General features: G+C 42.0%; 1 protein-coding gene across 1 annotated transcript in view; it reads left to right on the top strand.

Moving 5' to 3' along the window:
- Positions 1–193: 193 nt before the first annotated feature.
- The window catches only part of LOC144683332 (actin-binding protein WASF3-like), an 88809-nt gene continuing 66417 nt past the window's right edge, over positions 194–22585 (top strand). The window contains exons 1-2 of the mRNA XM_078546266.1: positions 194–312; positions 4674–4757. The gene's annotated coding sequence lies outside the window, so the exon portion shown is untranslated. The remainder of the gene's footprint in view (positions 313–4673; positions 4758–22585) is intronic.

The following is a 22585-nucleotide window of genomic DNA, read 5'->3' as shown; positions in this document are numbered from 1 at the left end:
TCGAACTAAATGTTATTGATCCTATTTTATTTATTCTTCTTCTACCAAAAACAAACAAAAGCCTTGCAAATTGAAGATGCGGTTGTTTGCAAACTGCCAGGGTTTCCTGGAGCGGAGAGGTGCATTGCCCTTTTAAGCCTGCCAGAGAGTGGGTGGTGGTCCCAGGTTGTGAGCCGCATGCGCGCTGCCCATTGCGGGCAGCGAGCTGGTTCTCGCCGGCAGCCAGATGCGGCAGCCACAAGTTCGCTACCCCGGCCAGCACCCTCAGAAAAGATGAAGATGCCAGGAGGAAAAAGCATCCTCATCGGCCAGGTACTGGGACTTTAACCCACCCCCCACCCCCCTCCATATCTCTATCAGATCATTGAAGCAGTAAATGCATCAGGTAAAAGAGAGAGAGAAAAACATCCGACTGTTGTCAGCTTAAACACTGATCACAATGGCTGCAACTATCTGCGCCAAGGCTGGGAGAATTAATAAAATCAAATCCCACCATTGCCGACTCTTTCCGAATTAAGGCATGAAAAAGGTAGCAATTGGTGAGCAAGAAAGAAGCGATTTGACGCAGAGAAGCCGAGGAGAGCGTCTCGTTGCGTTCAATGAAACCAAAAGGCAGATCATGATCAAAACTGGTATCCATAGGTTGGTACTTGATATTTATTTGATTCCAACAAGAGTGGAGTCAGAATTTGCACTGCACAGCTCAAGGTTCAGGTTAGCAACAGAATACCTCAGCGGTCACAGTGATTTATTAGGTCCTGCACTTTGCTAACTTTGAAGCTTTTTTTTTAAACCATCGGAATTCTGGTTTCTATACTGTCCATAGCCGTAACAGTTCACATGAAGATGTTTTAACAATTTTTTTTTTGTTTCTCACAATTTGAGTCGTACCTAATTTATAAATTTAAGCTGGCGGGGTGGGGGGAATGAGGTGTACAATAGATTTATGATTAAAAATCAACATTCTTAAAACCCTGTGATCTGTTGATATTTTCCTCAGTGATCCTGGTGAATGCTCTCCAAGATTGTGTTAGTCTAAACCAATTTAGGGTATGTCAGGGGTGACTCAACATGATGTACTACAAGGATTGCCATGGGTTTGTTTGGCTTTGACCCAGACAGTCTGTTTTTTGGATACTAGTTCTGGGAATTACTAAGATCAATGCCAAGCGCCAGAAACCTGTTAACATTGTGCATTGAAAAGTTAATTCTTGCTTACTGTTGTACCTCTTGGCCTGGAAACGTAAGTTATTAAGGTTTTCATTTGTTTTCAATCGGAGTTCTGATCCCATTCTTTGCACAGACCCTATTTTATTCCATTGCCCATTTGCGACTTGGCAAAATATGGTTATGCTGTTCAGTACCTGTGATACATAGAGGAACAGAACATGCCAAATCTCTCCCCTGACCCTGAAGGAAAGAAACAATATAAAGTTCTTGTATCTCAAACTTTTTCATTTTGATTACTGAAGTGCAGGAGTGCACTGAATGATAACTGAACATTTATAATGTGAAATAGTGCAATCTTACGCCTTATCTGTTTAAAACAATTAAATATTTTTGGCCGAAAATTCACTGCTCTATGAATTACATTGGTTTTAAATACAACTTTTATTTTCTTTAGGCTTGTTTTACAGAAACTATTATTCTCAAGCTTCCTTAATTTTTGCTTTGCATTTTTTTTAGGATAGTGCACCTTCAGATTAATACTTCAGCATCACACTGGAAGAGGTGCAGTGATTTATGGTAGTAGGCTTATTGGTGCAATCCCCATACATGCTGGTCAAATTGCAGAGCAATACTCCAGTAAAGGGGCTCAGGTGTTACAAGTTGTAGAGTGTAACAACTCAAGTAGTTTTTGTTCATCAGCTAAACTCCTCGTCTCTCACCATCTCTGCGATTGAATAATGCTCCTTATTTCATTGGCACTTGTATTTAATAATATTAAGTAATTGATTTTTGCCAATTTAAATGGATACTATTGACAGTAGTCAGTTTTGGTTTTGTAAATGCAGTAGCATGCAATGCTAGGTCTCACAAATGTGACTTTTATATTGTAGAAACTCACTCCTCAATCAAACCTTGGTTATGTCTAGACTTGACTATTCTAAAGCACTCCTGTCTAGTCTCCCACATTCCATCCTCCATAAATCTCATATCATCCAAAACTCTGCTGATCTTGTCTTAACTTGAAGCAAGCCCCTTTCCCCTAACACTCCTATGATTGCTTACCTGCATTGGTCAAGCAACGTCTTGATTTTAAAATTCTAATCCTTGTTTTCAAATTCCTCCCATGGTCTCAACCCTCCCTATCTCTGTAATCTCCTCCAGTCCTGCAACCCTCCAAGATATCTGCGCTTCTTTAATTCTGGGCTCTTGTGCATCCCCAATTTTAATTGTTGCACCATTGGAGGCTGTGCCCTCAGTTGTCTAGACCCTAAGCTCTGCAAAACCTTCCTACACATTTCCACCTCTTTACCTTACTTTCCTCCTTAAGACACTCCTTAAAATCTACTTCATTAAATAAGCTTTTGGTCATTTGATCTTATGTCTCCTCATGGGTCTAGGTGTCATACTTTGTTTTATTATGCTCCTGTGAAGCGCCTTGGGACATTTCATTACATTAAGGGTAATATACAAATGTGAGTTGTTATTGTAGGGTATAGAGTAATGTCCAATAGCAAACAGGAAAAAGTTAATTGTCCCAGAATTGTACCAACCCTAATCTCTACTTGTGAAGAAAAGTCTATGCTATAAGTAAACAGTATTTAAAATTAGTGCCCTTTTTGTTGTTCAACTGTGTAAGTCATGACTGCTTGTGAGGGAAAGTGTGTCAATAGTACTTTAGTTGATGAGTTGGTTTTTCTCATCTTTGACTTTTGGCAAGCATAGTATGTTAAATTGCAATCCTACGCTTCTGTAAGCTATTTGGAACCAAATCATTCAATATAATGCTAGGTCCATTAACAGTGTGGCATTAGTTATTTTATTGATTAGTGAGATAGTAAATTAAATATTTGAATACATTCAAATGAGATAAAGTACAAAACTGCCTAACTAGAGTTGCATGTTAATGCTATTCTTAATTCTCCCAAGCTTTATCATGTAATTTTTCAGCTAATATGCACGCCAATTGCCCTGTTAATAAATATAAAAACACATAACCACATAATTTCTATAGCACTTCCCATGTACAGACCTCAGAACACATTATAGAATGTAGAAGAAAATAGGACATTGAGCAGGAGAGAAAGAAGGGGATGATAGAAAGATATTTTGGGTGTCATAAGTACTGAGGAAGAGAATGGATTTTGTGAGGCTTTAGAACATCTCATCAGTGCCTTATCTCAATATCTAATGTATCTTAACAACATGATCAAATTGACTAAATGAAGTGTGTTTCAGTGAAAAATCATTTCATTTACTATAAATTTATGTTGGTATGATAGTTTTTGATTAATGATTTAAACCCTGATCAATTAACCTTGTTGACTGAACATTTCAGCACATCAGTGGACATTGTGACAGCTGAGGCCAATAGTCTTATACCTTTCATTATTTAAATTCTATTGAGTGTTTGGCCTTGTCTATAACACCGTGAAAGTTCACAACACAGGGGGAGTTCTTTCAGCCTATTGTATGCAATTTCTTTGGCATAGAAATATAAAACTAATCCCACTGCCCAGCTGGTTTCTCATAACCTTGCATCTGCCTCTCCTGCACCTAGTCTGAGTGTTTAACAGTAAGACTGGGTGCCAAAAATGTTCCATTGCTTTATCTTGATGACAAACACAATGACACTGGTTAAGAAGAACTGGAAGGAGTTTTATTGGAGGCTCTATCTTTTATAATATAATTTATGTGCAGTAAGAAAATGTTCGCTTGGTAGTACAGAACTTGAGTATTGCTGAAAAGAAAGACATGCTGTTGAAGCTTTTCATCTTCAACTCATCAGGACAGATTTGCAAGAACACCAAATCTCAAAGGGAACAACAATTTATACTGCATGAGAAGAGGGTGCTGATTGATTGACAAGTGGACTCTGATTTGTAGAGGCATTGCCATGAATAAAGCATGAGAAAATAGTTAACTGCCAAGCTTTTGTTTAACTTCAAACTAGACAGGTCAATTCTGTCAAGGCATTGCCATGGGCTATGTACCAGGGAATGGCTGTCCGCCAAGCTTTAGTTTAGTTGGAAAAGGTGCAATGTGTGGACATTTTCTTTCCATTTGCAAAACACAGGGCCTTGTGTGTGAATATATGTAGCTTCTAGCGTGCATAAGTGCAAGCCCGACTGATAATCTTAAATTTGTTGTCACTGTAATTCTTAGCACAACCAGGATTTTGTTTAGTAAGTGCTGTGCAATCCCGGAATCGCATCTAATGTTGAACACCATGTTTTGAGTTTTGCAAGTATGGTCTGATTGAGTATGGTCAGTACTTTGCCTGCTGCAAACAGCTGAAGGGACATGCTGTTTGATATGATCCCCCAGTCATTGGAACATACAGCCTAAATACCTGGCATCACACTGGCACTGAAATTCATATACCACATTACTCATTTGAGTAAGGAAATAGTTGACTATTTGTTCCATTAAAAATTAGCAGAAAGTTTTAAACCTTGCTTTCTGAAAGCATTAGATTAATTGAACTTTTGACTGTTCTGATACAGTAAGAAGAGAGAAGTTTCAAGCTGCAGAAGCAAGTGGAGAAACTGTGAACAAAAGCATAAGCCTTGAATAATACAAGTTCAGAGGTGGGTAAGACTCATGGTAGGCAAATACTGATTAATTGTAGATCAAATGCTTTTGGACTGTGTGTACAACTTGCCTTTATAGGTGTGCTTAGTGGAACTTTAGGGGCCCTACATAAAATTGAAATCCATGTTCCAATACAGGCATTTGAAATTGTCTGTGCTCTTTATGTGTTGCAGTTTCTGTATAATTCCATGTAATTGATCTTGGTGTTCTGATATAGAACTTATCCACCAATCAGTTTTTCTGACGTTCCAGCCCACAAAATTGAAATAACAGAAAATGGAGAAATATGAATGCAATTAGGACTGAATTACCCCTGTTAGAGGAATTGATTGTTATGGCTTGGTGTCCACTTGGACCCCATGATGGACAACCCTCTTTTAGGGCATAGGGTAAATTGCTAATCATAGGATGAAGTATCATGAAATCCTGAACTGGCACAGGGTTGGCTATCAATCTTGACTGTTTGTGTTATGTAACATATCCTATTGACTGTGTATGGTGATGTAAATGGTCTATGAAAATGTAGAAGCTTTCTTTTGTCTTTTGAATTCATTAAGAGTTTTTGATATGAAGCTGACTCATCTTATTATAATTTATTTAGTTGAAAGGAAAAGGAACACGAAGATACATGTGGATCTTAACTTACTGGTGAAAAGTAGTATTTCTACTCTGTTTTATTTTTCTGTTGATAAACAACAGAAACATTTGCAAGAATTTGTTATTGTTCTTGCAATCTCATGTAAATACAAAAATTAAAAGCTTTGTTGAGTTATCTGTTAGCTTGGTAGCTATATTTCTTTCAACAAATATCCTGTGTTATACCCCAATCAAGTGCAGCCTGTGGTTTGTACAATGCATTAATTACATTTGAGCGTGTTAACATGAAGGCCTGTAATATAGTTGGACGTAAGTTTGTTCTTATACTGTCAGCTGTGTTCATTTGGTAGCATTCTCATTCTGAGTTAGAAGGTTGTAGGTTCAAGTCCCACTCCCGGGCCTTGAGGCCAAATTTTAGATGACACTCCACTGCAGTACTGAGACAGTGCTGCACCATCTGAGATGCTGTGTTTTGGGTTAGATGTTAAACCAAAGCCCTGTCTGCCCTCTCAGGTGGAAGTAAAAGATCCCCGGGCACTATTTTGAAGAAGAGCAGGGGAGTTCTGCCTGGTATTGTGGCCAGTGTTTATCCCTCAACCACTACCACTGAAAACAGATTATTTGGTCATTATCACATTGCTATTTGTGAGTCCTTGCTGTGGGAAAATTCGCTACTGCATTTCCTATATGTGACTTTCAATCCCATTGAGCAGAGGTCCCAGCTGGGATTGTGGGACTGGTGTATTTAGCCTTTTATTTTTGGTCAGTGACAACCCTAAGGCATTGAAAATGTGCTACAACACTTCAATTAATTGAATGTTTCCTTTAAGTTGCTTGAGCTTAGCCGTTTAATAGATTGCGAATCTTCCTATTATAAGGCAGGTGATGGCAACGTCTTCCAAAACTAAGAATTCTGTATATGGTTTCTAATAACAGCAGAAGAGTTGAGTTCAATTTATGTAATGACTTTAGGATTGTCCTTAGTCTTAGTATATAAAGGGCCTGTTGGTCCCATTGGCCACCTGGTCTTTGCTTTGAGTTTACTATCCTCTCGGTTGGCCCACATGAGTTGATTGCTGTGGATGAAAAGATATGATAGTGAAGACCATCTTTTTTTTAATGTCATCCATCACCACTGCTTGCATTATGTGTGTTTCTAGTAGAAGATTTCACTGTATCTTACTGAGGTACTGTACTCTGCTCACCGTTTTGAGAATTGATACCAGGCAGCCAAGCATCAACAATCTTACGTGGTAGCCAAATGTTTGTTTCAAACCCACACCCACTTAACTGAAAGAAAATTTACTTGTTCCCACAGACCATTTGATTGTTGCATTTTTTCCCTTCGGTTGTTAGCATATTTTGTTCTAGAATAGTGCACCACTTCCATTCATATCAGCATTTCAGTGTCTGATTCCAAAATGATTTTTATTTTTTTCAAGCACTGAGTCACCACAAAGAGGAAAAATTATATTCTCTTGGTAATGCGGCAAAATGAAAGGGCTTTAGGGGAGAAATAAAGGTAAACTAGGACAGGATTTGTTCCTGAGAAACATAAAGGATGTATAGAAATACACATCAAAAGCTGAAATTTAGAAGAATGCAGAAAGCTTCTAAGAATTCCAGATTAAGGGCAGTATGATTTTTGCAGATTTTTTTTGTGTTTGCAAAACCTAGGTGAAGTCAATGGCCATTGTGTATGAAACCACAAAGCCAACATGATAGACGAAGACAAATTAAGTCATAATGGTTTAGAGACCCCAAGCTTGGATTGTCAAAACTTGTATATTATAGTGGAAGGTAAAACTATGGTAGCTAAGGAATTCTATATGTTGAAGATCTGGGACAAAATGAGATAAAGTAGGACAAAAAGTGTTATGACACAGCAGTTGTTAAAGGCTGAGTTATTTAAAATCCCAGAGGGAAAGTTTAAACAACTGTTATAATCTATATTTTCAGTTGGTATGTTTTGAGTTGCAGCTCTAAATTCAAGATTAAGACCACCAGTTCTCAAGAGGTTTTTATATCAAACTAAATGAAACATTTATTAATTTACAACAAATTAAACGCATGCACATGGCTATAAATTACTATTATAACATTTTGACAAGTCCCCAAATTAATCTCCACTCAGGCAACAATAACCAATAGACTTAAACAGGCACCAGGCAAAGCATTTTCACCTTACGAATTCAAAGTGAGGTTCCTTTCAATTTGGTTCCTTTGCAGACAGTTGTAGGCTTACAGGCTTAGATCTTACATGTCTCTGACCTGCACACACAAACTCCTTTCTGTTATACCCAGCCTTTCTCTTTGAATGTAAATTCTCATTGTATCACCAGGCCCTTTGAACTCTTTTCATAGTACTAATTTTATTAGTAATGTAAACATTGCTTGGTGTCTCCTAGCTAGGTGCAAGATTTCACCCCCAGTCTTTGGTTTATTCAACAAAATCCAAATGCACCCTTTACCTTACTGTTTACATCTCAACTACTATACAGAAAAGCACCCAGACTAGCTGACTTTAATCCAATTAACACACACACAGGCTAAACCTCTACTTAAAAAAAATAATTTCCAATAACATTATATACATCAATATCTCTTCCTGCTAATAGTGTGAAGAGTCTTAATTTAAATGCAGTTAGTTTTCACTTTAACAAAGCAAAAATGTAAAAAGATATATAATATTTAGGATGGATGGAGAATTGGAGTTAAATGTTCAGAGGAGCAATGTCTATCAGTAAAGATTCTGATGGAAAAGAGGCTGGAGGCTGGCACTGAGAAGGGTTGTCTAACAGGTAAACAAGTATCTCCTCGTATCCTGTACAGGAGTGCAAAAGCAAGTCTAGAACAGTTAATTATTTGAACTTGCAAGTTACAGAGAGTTAAAAGTTGTTAAATGGAAAACAAGTGATTTGCCACCACAGAAACCTGAGACAATGTGGTGACTAGATAAAGGAATCATTAATACAAATTGATATTAGAGCAAGCCATTTTTTTTAACGCGTGTATCATTAGATGTGTGTTGGCCTCATGTGGTCATATAGTCATTAGCCACAGGTACAGGAAGTAGCCTTTGTCCCCCAACAGCCACCCTCTGGTCCTCCAAGGAGGCCCAAAGTTCACGTAAACAGCCTCAGATATCAGTGTCCTTGAGCACTGTAAGCAAGCTGATAGTTGTTTCAATGCGGTTTATGAATGATTGTGTTTAAGACAAGTCTATTTTTATATTCTCTGACAAAAGTTTTTTTTAGCAAGCATTTTAAATTGAGGACTCCTTAGTAAAATTATTAGTTGATAAAAGCAAAAATTATTGGTTGTCTGCCTACATGTCTATTACTAATTGTTCATTAACATAATGATGTTTAGATGGATAGTTATAATGACTCAACATTTCATAAGAGAGTGGATGCTAACTTAAGGTCGACTTGTATTCTTTTTAGTAGATATTAATTTAGGCTGTGATTTTGGGCTTTATAGCATTATTGCTGGCTGTGCTGCGTAAGCCCCAAAGCCATAAAATAGCATCCCATGGGGCTCCCCATGCAGGACAGGGTGCTAACACAGGCATACCATGCATGTGCTGGTAGAGTGAAGAGAGGTCCAATTGTGACGTCAATCAGACATATTTGACCCATATCTTTCAAACTTGGTGTGTGCATGACCACTGAACACTCATGCTAGTCACTCTCAGCTGAACATGTGTTCAGCAGCATGAGGGACCCCCTACCAGTGTATTTAAAAGGCCAAGCATCAAACTCGCAGACTTACTCCTGCTGTGGCAAAGCTAATAGAAGTGTTGTAGCTTCATTTTGGAGGTTTTATAGTGAAGTGCTGCAGACATTCATGAAGGCCAGAGGATTTGATGACCCAGCTCTGCATGAGGCATCGGGGGATATGGTTACAGTGCCCCTGTGGTCTGCAACCTGACCAAGAAATGGATTAAAGGCTGTAGAAATGGAACCTCTACAAAAAGGGAGGAGAAGGAGGAGGGCTCTGCACAGAAGGTCCTGCCCACCTTCGGTTTTTTGAGAGCACTTCTCATACCTTACCAACCCAAGAGTGGCGTCTGAGGTAACTCTTGCTCAACAAGTTGGCGGTGACTGGCTGTACTTTTCATATGATCTGAAGCCTTGCATCGGGGAGAGAATGGCTTTGCCAGTGGCCATAAAGGACACAGTAGGCATTGAACTTCTTTGTATCTGGTCTTTCCAGGCAGAAGTGGATGACATATTCTCCATCTCCCAGTATACCATGCAGTGATGCATTTGGGAGGTGATGGAGGCCAGCTATGCCCGGAGAGGTAAATAGGTTGTCTTTTCCCTCAGCCAGGAAAAGCAGGATGAAATGACGTGTGGCTTTGTGAGGATAGTGGCGCCACATGCCCCCATTGACAGTGGGGAGAGGAATAGTAACCACAATGGCTTTCACTCAATTCATTTGCAGTTGATGTGTGAACATGCACAGTATATCATGGTGGTGAATGCCTGCTATCCTGGCAGCTGATAATGCCTTCATTCTGAGGCTGTTTACGTGAACTTTGGGCCTCCTTGGAGAACCAGAGGGTGGCTGTTGGGGGACAAAGGCTACTTCCTGTATCTGTGGCTAATGACTATATGACCACATGAGGCCAACACACATCTAATGAAAGCCATGGAGCCACCGTGAACATCATGGAGCAGACAGTCAGCTTCTACTGTCGAGACTGCTCAGGGGTCACCCTCCTGGTGTGGGGGTGTCCAAATTCGTGGTGGTTTGCTGCATTCTCCATAACATGGCCATCATGATGCACAGCCATTGTCACCAGGAATCTAAATGTTGAAGGGAGCAGGAAGAAGAAGAGGAGGAGGCAAGGAGGAGGCATCCTGGATCCCTTTGTTCTTGATGGACTGTCTGAGAGAACTTGCTCATAAACTGTTTCCCATAGGATAATTTCCCTTTACCGTTGTGAGTTTCTAATTCCCCAGTGTAACATTGACCTGAGACTCTCCATTTGGCACCTCCTTGGCCAATACCCTAAAATAAAAGGCACTAACCTTTTAACTAAGCAAAACCTTTTCTTTTACATCTTTAGCCAACAACACCATCCAATTAAACAAACAAAACTGAACAATTCATCCTTGAATGCTTCCTTAGTCCCTGCCCTGCAGGTGCCTTTGCCTTTTTTGTTGCTCCGACATAGGGCTACCCATGTGGCTGCAGCATGGCTATGACTGACTGCTGACTTTCAATGGGGGAAGATGGCCTTGCAGGACGCCCTCGAGCAGCTCTGGGCCTTGAGGGCCCGGCTTCAGACTGTACCACCTTGGCATCGGTTGCAGCAGTCTGGGTTGCTTGGCAGCAGCAAGAGCATTAGTAAAGTGGCAATGGTGGTAGCACAAATGCTGTCACCCTGAGAGAAGACAGCAGTTCCGTGCTCCACGGAACCACTGCCGCTTCAATGGGGCTGATGCCTCATTAACCCTCGAAATCTTTTGGAGGACAGATTGATGGACCACTGTGCTAACTTGAAATCTCCTTTGAGCACTCATATTGGCTACAATAATGACATCAGTCTGAGCCTACATGGCCACAAGAATCGACCTCATGACTCCTGTCTGAGCTCCCACTGCAACATCAGTTTTTTTATTCATTGATAGGATGTGGGCAGCGCTGGCTAGGCCAGCGTTTATTGCTCATCCCTAATTGCCCTTGCGAAGGTGGTGGTGAGCTGCCTTCTTGAACTGCTGCAGTTCCTGTTGTGTAGGTACACCCACAGTGCTGTTAGGGAGGGAGTTCCCAGATTTTGACCCAGTGACAGTGAAGGAATGACGATATGTTTCCAAGTCAGGATGGTGAGTGGCTTGGAGAGGAACATCCAGATGGTGGTGTTCCCATGTGTCTGCTGCCTTTGTCCTCCTAGATGGTAGTGGTCATAGGTTTGGAAGGTGCTGCCTAAGAAGCCTTGGTGACTTTCCGCAGTGCATCTTGTAGATGGTACACACTGCTGCCACTGTTCTTCAGTGGTGGAGGGAGTGAATGTTTGTGATATAAGTGCCAAGCAAGGGATCTGCTTTGTCCTGGATGGTGTCAAGCCTCTTGATTGTCATTGGAACTGCACTCATCCGGGCAAGTGGGGAGTATTCCATCACACTCTTGACTTTTGCCTTGTAGATGGTGGATCAGCTTTGGGGAGTCAGGAGGTGAATTACTTGCCGCAGGATTCCTAGCCTCTTACTTGCTCTTGTCGTTACAGTATTTATATGGCTAGTCCCAGTTCATTTTCTGGTCAATGGTAACCTCCAGGATGTTGATAGTGGGGAACTCAGTGATGGTAATGCCAATTAGTGTCGAGGGGCGATGGTTAGATTCTCTCTTGTTGGAGATGGTCATTGCCTGGGACTTGTGTGGTGCAAATGTTACTTGCCACTTGTCAGCCCAAACCTGGATATTGTCCAGGTCTTGTTGCATTTGGACATGGACTTTCATCTGTTCTGCAGTGAAAGCTGATAGTGTCCACCAAATACTGCCGTGTATTGTAGGTCCACTAATGCTGCTGTGGAGGTGGCCACCACTTACTTGGAAAGGATAGGCTCCAAACCCTGAGCAAAGTCCTGAGTCACACTCCACTATGTTCTTTGACTGTGACTGGAGGCTGCCTGTGTCCCTGTAGCAGAGTTCTTCTGTGACCTTGCCCTTCGGTGAGCTGACACATGAGCTATTCTTTCTCCCCGCCCTGTTTGCAGACTCACTATATGGAGATCCCAACTCAGCACTAGCCTCGAGGGGACACGCAGTGCTAATATTGGCAGCTGAGTGTGTCAGGTAAAGTGATCCCGCCTCTTCATCACTTCTGTGGACTTGCTCTCTCTTCCTTCTGGGGATGCTGAAGCTGGGTATGTGACAGCTCTTGGGTATCTGTAGGCATAATATCAGAAGGAGAGGGTTGGGGTGGAAAGCAAGAAGTCCATGGTCACATCATTTGCAGCTTGCACATCATGCCAGAAAACAGGATGAGGGCGAGGTAAGAGTTGAGAAGGACCATAAGGCAGTAACATACCATCATCCTGAATGTTCTCAGTGATACTAGATGCTACGGGCTTTGTCACAGCCAGCCTCATAATATGGATCACCAACTCCTCTGTCGGGCTCAGAGGATGAAAGCCTGGCCCCTTCTGGTTCTTTGCTCCCTCTGATTATGGGCTACCTTATCTTGCAAGAGGTGAGAATGTCATTGATTGTTTGGCACAGTGTTTGGGTTATGTGTCTGCCACAGCTGAATAGCTGAAGGTATGTGGAGGTAGGTGTGCAGCTGTCATCATTGAAAAGTGGGCGAGGTGGAATGTCTGTATGTCAGGCATGGGTCCTGTGTGCTAAGGAATGCTGCTGTGTGTGAACACAGTGGGGTGTTTTGAGCAATGTGATAGGTTGGTGATATGGTGGATAGGAGATGTCATGCAAAGATGCATTCATCGACCTTGACCACCTGCATGAGGTCATTAAACCTCTTGCAGCACTGTTGCCAGGTCCTCAGGACCAGAGTCCATGTATTGACCTCCCTGGCCACCTGCTCCTGCTGCCTTCAGAGGGCATTCCTTGAGGGTTGCTGGCCCCACGCAGAAGTGGTGTGTCTCCTCCTGTAAATCTCCATGACTAAGGGCTCCTGCAAACATCCAGGTACTGTGCAACTCTCTACTTAGGTGTTTTAGTTGCCTTGTTTCCAAATGCTGCAGTCCCCAATCCTTTGATTCATTGCAGCATCCCTTTAAGAGGGGTTGCCTTTAAGAGCTGGAGGCTATCTGCAACATCTGCTCAACTCACATGATGTTTTGCCGCTTGTCGGGTGTGCAGCTAGATAGCAGCATGAGTTGAGCTAGGCTGCATACCGAAATCAGGGAAGTGACGATGCAACATGTATTTTGCTTGCTGCCTACCTCCAAGGGAGTGGGCTCAGGCAGATAGCGAATAGTGGTCTCGGGTCCTGTAAATGGATGCCAATCAATTTTTAGCCCTTAATCCTTTCCATGACTGGGTAATTGCTGCAGATATCGAAAAGGAAATGCAGCAGCTACAGCATAATTCTTGTGTGGCAAAGAAGAAATTGGATCAAGTTTACAAACTCAGCGACTGGTGAAAATAGGGAACACTTCAAGGGAAGACCATGAGTGGAAGGTGGCATGACGGAAGGGTAGTGACAGTTTATTACAATTGCAGTAACAGACAACCCCCAAGAAATGCTGATCTGCTTTGGTAAAATCATGAATGGATTGGTTTTTCAAGTTTGAGTTCCAGTAATGTTTCTGCATTTCCCTTTGTCCACATCCCCCTATCCTATCCCACCTCCACCCCACTATAATGCTGCCTCCTGTCGGCATGCTTTCTTGTTCTTGGAAGACCAGGAGACCAGGATGGTATAGGTCTTCAGAAGAGAAGAGAGCTTGAGAAGAAACCAGAAAAAAATCTAAGATAATTTAAATGAGCATAATCCATAAAGCCCTGATAAAAAAATCAGTATCTTTATTACATTTTCTGAGCCTCTGATTTTGAAATCAGTATCAGAATTTCCTTTGCAGACTAAATTGGGACCAGGCGCACAGGAAAATAAGATTTGACCAAGGCTATTGCAGAAAGCAAAATCAATGACAGGTTTTACATCATCGGGTGAATGAAAGTAATGATAAAGCATTGCAATAAATCGAGGTGAAATAATCATGGAGTTAGATGTGAGTAAAAAACTGAATTTACAGAGGGGAAAAATATGAAGCTTCAGAGCAGCAATATTATGCAGTGTTGCTTCATTACCAATGCAACTGAGCTTCTTTGAATTCTATTGGATATACAGGTGTGATGTTCAGTGGGCTGCACACTAGAGATGAAACAGAGCCCAGTTATTACTGAAAAGAAATGCAACAAAAATGAAATATATATAGAATCCTGATCTGTATTTCTAGGTTTGTCTGAAGGTTTGTTCTCATACGTAATTAAGGTTATTTAGAATGGTAGTAAAATAGTGGGATAAGCTATGGTGTACAATGAGTCTGCAGTGGTTTAGTACAGTGAAATTCTATAATAAGTGGATCATGTTCAAAATATTATACGTTAGTTAAAGCTAGGCTTCTGTGAATTTTATGTGAAGATATGGGAGTGACAGCAAATAAAATCTAATTAAGGGCATCTCAGATGTCACCATGAAGCTAAGCAGGAAAGACATAGAGGTGGAATTTTCAGAGGTTCTTCCAGTCACCTGCCATAATATTGGCACTGTTTCTGGAAACCCAAGAGAAAAAGCCTAAATCACCTCAAAATTATTACTGATATCTGTTAACATGTTCAATATAAAGGGTTTTCATCAGCTCCCCGATGACCTAGTGGGTAAATCCATCAACACATATGATGTTGAGTTACACAGAAAAGATAGAAAGTACACAACAAGCGGAGGGCATGAGTGGGATCAACAAAAATTCTCTCTCGGTCGAATAGCCCACCGGCACTCACCATATAACTTCACAAATGAACAGGCAATTTGAATGAAGTTGCTGGGACCCATGAAACTGTACCTTAGCATAAGTCATTGCTTTGAGGAAAAGTTGGAGTGGTTTGGGGAAAACAAATCTGAATTGTTTTGACTTATGTGTACATGATTGAGAGGAGTTCATTCTGCTTCCTGTCAGTATTTGGGCGAGCCCCTATGCAAAATGTAGATGACCTCTTGCATGCCCTTAATACCAGTTACATTTGCTCAAAAGGATTAAGGATTGTGGTATTATTGCCAATTTATCAATAAATAATTTTAATTGATTACCTGAAAAATGTAACGCTGTGCACCATCTGATGACTTTCAAAAATAATGCTATGCAGTCTTGAAAAGGTAGATGATCTTAGTCATCACTGCAAAAGTTAGAATGAGATGAAAGTTCATGTCAAAGCTTCAATTTAATGGGATGTAAGTCGCGGTGCTTTGAATGTTATTAAAAAAAATCAGATTTATTTCCATTAACATAAATGTAAGATACCTAATTCAGTCAATACACACCATAATATCACATTTCTCTACCCCTGAGTTAATCACAGCACCTTTAATGAAGTCCCACAAAACCTATTGAAGCCTCCCTGGAACAATCCCCCAGTAACATTGGCCTAAATGTGCTGAAAAAATGATTCATGGTGTAGATTGATTTTTTAAAAGCTGTTTTGCAGTGTGAGGTTTGTATGCCTAATATTTCACAAATATTCAATGCAAAAATGAAAACCTTTAAAATTAATTGCAGACATTTTCTTGCCCATGAGATTTGGAATGTATGTACAAAGAAGATAGGGAGGTTAAGAACATTTAACAATGTTTTGTAATTGTCCATCTATATTAAATATGTACATGCATAATATAAATTTAATTATTCATGCAACAATAATTGTGATTTGCTGCATGGAAATATTTTTTGGTGTATCTCTTTGAAAAAAAATAATGAGCCAATGCTTAGTGTTTTCAGGCTATAATAAGCTGAACTGTTGGCCCTAGATCATAGATACAAATATAATAGTAGACTGTGGCTATTATAATACATTCCGTCATTTCTAACGCATGCAAGTCACTAGTTCATGCTCTACATCTTAACTGCAGTTGCTATTTGCATAATTTATGTGCATGTGTTAGCATGTTGTGTGCACAGTAATAACTTGCAAGAACTATAATTCAATTAAGGGACATTTGTGGGGGTAAAACATTTCTGTACTTTCTTTATGTGCTGGATACATTGACTAAACTTGTGTCAGAGATGAAAAGATCATAAAGTGGTTTGTGAATTCCAAGCTTTGGTCTGAGATGCTCTAAACATTTCAAATGCATTCTGTTTATATTTTTAACTCATGATTGGCTGATGCATGTCTTTGGAATTTTTGCCAGTGTGAATACAGGACGCTTTTGCTAATGCCAGGAGTAAGTAGCACGGCGTACCCCTACAGAGTAGTAAACATAGAATTTGGTGAATGAGTGAATTTTGTGCAGTGAGGGAAGAGGTGCTGTTCTGGTATTTTTAAAAAAAATAAGGAGGGATCTGAGAGAGGGAGCAGGAGACAACGAGACCTGAGAGCTGTGGCAGGACATAATGAAAGAGAAGTTAGCAATTAAGCAAATGGAATTTTGGACTTTATAAATAGAGGCATTGAGTACAAATACAGCGAAGTTATGCTGAACCTTTATAAAGCTCTGGTTAGGCCACAATTAGAATATTGCATCCAGTTCTGGTCATCACACTTTAGGAAGGATGTGAAAGTCCTTGAGAAGGTACAGAGGAGATTTCCCAGAATGGATCAGGGATCAGGGATCTTACAGGTTGGAGAAATGGGTTGTTCTCCTTGGAGCAAAGATGGATGAGGGGAGGTTTGATAGAGATGTACAAGACTATGACAGTTTTAGATAATGTATGAAGAAAAGCTGTTCCCAATAGCTGATGGCACAAGGATTATGGAAACCATATTTAAGGTTTTGGGCAGCAGATGCAGAGAATATGCGAGGATGAACTTTTTCATGCAGAGGGTGATGATAGCCTGGAAATCACTGACCACAGGGGTGGAGGAAGTGGAAGTGACAAATGAATTCAATAAGAAATTGGATAGGCACTGGAGGGAAATAGACTTGCAGGGCTGTGGTGTTAGGAATGGGACTGATTGGATTGCTCTACAGAGAACTGGCCTGGATACGATAGGCTGAACGGCATCCTCTGTGCCTGCAATTACTCTATGGGCTGGATTATACCTGGCCTCTGAAGATAGGCTGGGAGGTGGGAGGCTTTGTAAAATGGTGGCAGAAGGTATTGGGAGGGAAGCCTGATGTCTTTCTGCCGCCACAGGATAATCTCAATGGCAGGAATGGCAGTGGTGTGCTGACTGAAGGTGGGCAGCCGATTAATGCAATTTTTGGCCACTTCTCACCTGCGCTGGCATTTTACTGCAGTTGGGATGGGACTCCATCATGTGGGAAGACTGGCAGCTAAATTGTGGTGGCCTCCCAGTGGGTTCCTGGGGTTGGGGGTGATGCCTTCCTTTATGGCCGCCCCTTGGCCCATGGAGGAGCCCTGCCGCGGGAATGGCAGCCCCAGTGGCACCGATGCTGCCTCTGGAGTGTTCACCCCTCTGATCACCAGGACCTGTCTGCCTGGCCCTGGCATAGCAGATTTAAAAGATCTCTTTCTTTCTGCAGCCTCAGCAGCAGCCACCTCTAAAGGTGGGCTTGGATCCCACTTTTGGTCCTGACAGTGAGATAACCTAGCATTTGGAAAAATTAAGCCTGATGACTCTATGAATACTTTTTTTGTTTTGCAAAAATATACTTCCTTCACAAAATATCTGAAAGAACATTACAAAACATTTCTAATTGTCATAACAGCAAAGTGCAATGATATTCACATTTTCTACATAGATCATGTTGCACGCTGAGATGCTTCAATACAATAAAAAGAACATTACAAACATTTCAAAATGGTCATTACAGAAAGTGCACTGATATTCAAATTATCGACAAAGGTCATGTTGATCTCAGAGGTGCTTCAACACAGCTGCGTTTACTATGTACAATCAAGAACATGCTTTCAGTCTGAGGGTTTCTATACAGTTACCAGCCCCTCAGTGTACCAAGGCTGAAAGGCCTTACAGTACACATACAGCAGATGACTGGGTGATTGAATAGCTGTGGAGTTACAGATTTACGGCAACCTTGTACTGACTATGAAAGAAACATCCCTTTTTCTGTTTCAATTTTCTTTTGTGGATTTGGAAGCAAACAAAATATTTTAATTCCATGCTGAAGGCATTGAATGTTTGGGTACAGTTCTATACACTGAACACTGAACATTGGCAAATTATTTGTCTGTGGCGAGCGCACAGCGAACTATCATCTCCTCACCTGATATTGCAGAGTGCAGTTCCAGGAAGTACTGGATGAGGTATGGGAAGCCTAGTTTTTTTTTTGCTCTCTTGTGGTGTTAGCACCAATTATAGTGACTGGAACTGTGGAAAAAAATCAATCTGTCTAATTCAATGTAGACTCAAAATTGAACTGGGCACTATTTGGTCTGTAGGTCCAGTTTTATACTGAGCAAGGCCTTTACCAGCCATTGGGAAAGCTAAAAAAGTTTGGCTTGAAATTGGCGTGTAATATATGCTTAAAAAAACTTAACGCTTTTTTATTTGAAATTGCATTGTTAATTATTTTAACTGAAGTGATATCCCGCTTAGAATGCATTTTGAGACCTTTAGTTATGCTTGGCCAAAAATAAAAATCAAGCATCTCTCCTCCTGTGTAGCATTTAATATCACTGTCCAGTGGAAAGGAAACCCAGATACTCCCCTGACCTTCTTGGATATTGATGGGATTTCAAAGATGACATTTTTTTCTTATTTCTGAAGGCTATCACTGAACACTTTCTTGTATCACTCTGCACCCACAACTTTTTCCCCATCCCAACCCTACTTCACTCTTTGTCCACCCATAGAAGAGACACCCCCCATCCACTTTCAAAATCCTAACTGTCTAGCCTTTGGCCCTCTTCAGCTCAACATTTGTTCAGCTTTTGCTTTGCTCAGCCACACCTACATCTTCATCTTTGATGCCATAGTCCCAAACAAAACCATTTTTCTCTCTGACCCTGGCAATTTCCCTGGTAAGGCTCATATCTCTGCCCCCTTAAGCCCAAGGGACACACTTGAATACATATGGTGGCTATTCACCACCAGATCTGGTTGGACCACATAAGCCAAGATCATCTTGGAATGCAAAGGTAACCCCTGGCTTCTTTTGTCTCCCTAAACAGTCTTCTTAAACCCCTTTCTCCATCTCTAAGCTTGAGACCATCTGATCAGCTGCCTCTGCCACTTCCCTTTCCCTAGCCCTCTGGCCCAAGCTATCTTTAATGTTCCCCCTGCCCTAGTCCTGAATTTGCATCACTCTCTAGTTTCTCCCTTATCTCCCCTCATATCCTCTCTGAGCTCATCTTATCAATGGGACCCCCCTCCTGCTCCTTTGATCCTATTCCCACTAAACTGCTGACCACCCAACTTCACTTCCTGGTTCCCATATTAGCTGATGTTGTTTATGGTTCTCTCTCTTCAGGCACTGTTCCTCCCTGCATAAAATCTGCCATCATCAACCCTCCTCTCAAAAAAAAACAGACCCTTTACCCCGCTGTCCTTGCACAATATCATCCTTTTCATCTCCAAAGTTCTTGAACGTGTTGTATCCTCCCAAATTTGTGCCTGTTTTTCCCAGAACTCTGTGTGAATCCCTCCAATCAGGTTTCCACCTCTGTCAAAGTACTAAATCGGTTTTTATCAAAATCACAAATTGCATCCTATGTGACTGTGACAAAGGTAAACTATTCCTCATCCTTCTCGATCTGTCTGCAACCTTTGACATGGTTGACCACACCATCTTCCTCCAATGTTTCTCCACTGTCATCCAATTGGCTGGGACTGCATTCATCTGATTCCATTCGTATCTATCTAACATGGTCAGAGTATCACTTCCAGAGCATCACTTCCAACAAGTCCTCTTCCCGCTCCCCTGCTGTTACTTCAGGTGTCCTTGTTCTCTTTCTGTTTTCCATCTACATGCTGCACCTCAGCAATATCACCTGAAACGCAATGTTAGTTTTCACATCCAGTTGTACTTCACCGCCACCTTGTTCCTCCACTGTTCCTAAATTGTCAGAATGCTTATATAATATCCGGTACTGGATATTAAATGAAATTTCCTCCAAATAAATATTGGGAAGACCAAAGCCTTATCTTTGGTACTTGCTACAAACTCTGTTCCCTAGCCACTGAGTCTGTCCCCCTTGCTGGCAACTGTGTAAGGTTGAATGGGACTGTTCATAACCCTGATGTCATGTTTGACCTCTACATATTTATATCATCACTAAGACTGCCTATTTCCAACTCCGTAATATTGCCTGATTTTGTCTATGCCTCAGCTAATCTGCTGTTGAATCACTCATCCTTGCCTTTGTTACTTCTAGACTCGACTATTCTGTTGCACTCCTGACTGGCCTCCCACAATTTACCCTGCATAAACTTGAGGTCATCCAGAACTCTGCTGCCCATGTCCTTACTCACATCAAGTTCCCTATGCTCACTGACCTACATTAGCTTCTGGTTGAGCAGCGCCTTGATTTTAAAATTCTCATTTTTGTTTTCAAACCCTTCCATGGGCTCACCCCTCCCATCTCCGTATTCTTCTCCAGCCCCACAACCTTCTGAGATATCTGTGTTCCTCTAATTCTGGCTTCTTGAGCATCCCCAATTTTAACTTGCTCCATTATTGGTGCCTGCGTTTTCAGCTGCCAAGGTCTTAAGCTTTGGAATTCCCTCCTTATGCCTCTCTATCCCTCTTTCCTCCTTTGAGACCCTCCTTTAAAACTACCCCATTGACCAAGCTTTTGGTCTTATGCCTTAATATCTCCTTGGGTGGAATCATCCCAGATTTGCTCTAAGTGCGGTAGTGGGCGTGAAGAAAGACACTTTACCTGCTGGCTGCAGTGGTGGGTTTTCACGCTGTATCGTCACCTTCCCACCTCATAAATTATGCAATCATGGGAAACGCGCCGGATCGTTGGCATGTGGCCCTCCCATTTGCCCACCACTCCATTACCTTGCTGCTTCCTCACGCTGGGCTCCATATTTAAAATGCAACCATGTGCACACTTCTCAATGCTTGCAATCCAGGACTACTAAGGTGAAGACAAGGCCCCTAAAGCCAGGAAGATTGCAGCCTCCCTGATTGAGTGACACATCCCTGGGACACTTTCTGAACGCTGTGGAGGCCCACCGCAAAGTTCTGTACCCCGGCTCTGGCTGCAGAAGACCCATCTTCTGTGTCGGGGGAGCTGTGGATGTCGGAGGAGCACCAAGATATAGCGGCAGGGATTAGGAAGGTTAAGAAGGCGTAGTTGCATAGCCTGCGCATGGGTGTTAACCACTTGTACATAATGTTCACTATTGTAAATAAACTCCCAAGAATGTCTCCTTGCCTATGGCTCATTCTTATGATGAGTTGTGTTCGTGTCACTCAGATGTGAAACCTTGGTTCCTGCACAAGATAAAGGCAGGTGTCTCAGTCCAGAGCCTCTTCCCTGTTCAATGTGTGTAAACTTCAGACCAAAGCGATGGTCCGGCCTCACATTCACTGGACTCATAACTGATGCCTGCACCTCGATGGTGCTTGTCATTGCTGCCAGGATGTCGTGGGCAGGTGTCACAGAGTTCCATCATTCTCTCTGTGTGCTCTCAGCACCTTTGAAGTGGGGCTGGCTTCCCCATCTCTTCAGCATCTGTGTCCAGCGATGCTGTGCTCCTGAAGGGGTCAGGTGCTGAAGGCTGACAAAGGATCAGGTGCATTTAAAGATTCACGGCTGCATCTCCATGATACGACCCTGACCACGGAGTGCAAGTGAGCTGCCCTCACTCAGACAGGAGTCAGACATTCACAGAGGCAATGTGAAGATCTCTGGAGTGTCCTCACTGCACGTCGTCATCATCCTCTTGGAATCTAGTGACTATTAAGGTCTCCACTGCGTCTCTATGACTTGAGCCTGAGCACTGAGGGTATGTGCGCTGTCATCAGCCACATAGGAATCAAACGTTCACAGACGCAAGATGAGGATGTCAGGACTGCCCTCACTGCATCTCGTCATCGTCCTCCATGAATCTTGCAGCTATGAGGGCCTCCCGAGCCTGCCTGCCTTGTCTGGCCAGTGCAGTAGCTTCATTGCTGGCATCCTTACCTTCCAGGACCTCATCACGGTCATCCCCTTTGACATTGTTTTCATTGGAGGAGAAATGTAGCTCTTCCATCTCCTCCTCAGCCAGGTCCTCTCTCCATTGCAGCGCCTGGTTGTGTATTGCGCAGCTAGCTATGATGATGTGCATCACCCTCGGTGGACTGTATTGCAGTGCTTCACTGGACCTGTCAAAGCACCGGAACCTCATTTAAGAAATGCTTTTCATTTGTTCCACCAAAGTCTGGGTTGTGGCATGAGCCTTGTTATACCGTCGCTCTGCTGCAGTCTAAGGCCACAACATGGGTGTCATCAGCCACGTCTCCTGTGGGTAGCACTTGTCCCCAAGGAGCCAACCCTGCAGCCTCTGTGGAACCTGGAAGATGTCAGGGATCTAAGACCTGCTAAGGATGAGGAGTCGTGGACGGTCCCTGGGAGTTGTGCGCAGGCCTGCAGGATGAGCTTGTGGTGCTTGCATA

This window comes from Cetorhinus maximus, chromosome 8 (genome assembly GCF_964194155.1).
Source record: "Cetorhinus maximus chromosome 8, sCetMax3.hap1.1, whole genome shotgun sequence".
Taxonomy (NCBI): domain Eukaryota; kingdom Metazoa; phylum Chordata; class Chondrichthyes; order Lamniformes; family Cetorhinidae; genus Cetorhinus; species Cetorhinus maximus.
Note: the sequence above shows the minus strand (reverse complement) of the source record. Positions and strands in the feature narration are given on the sequence as shown.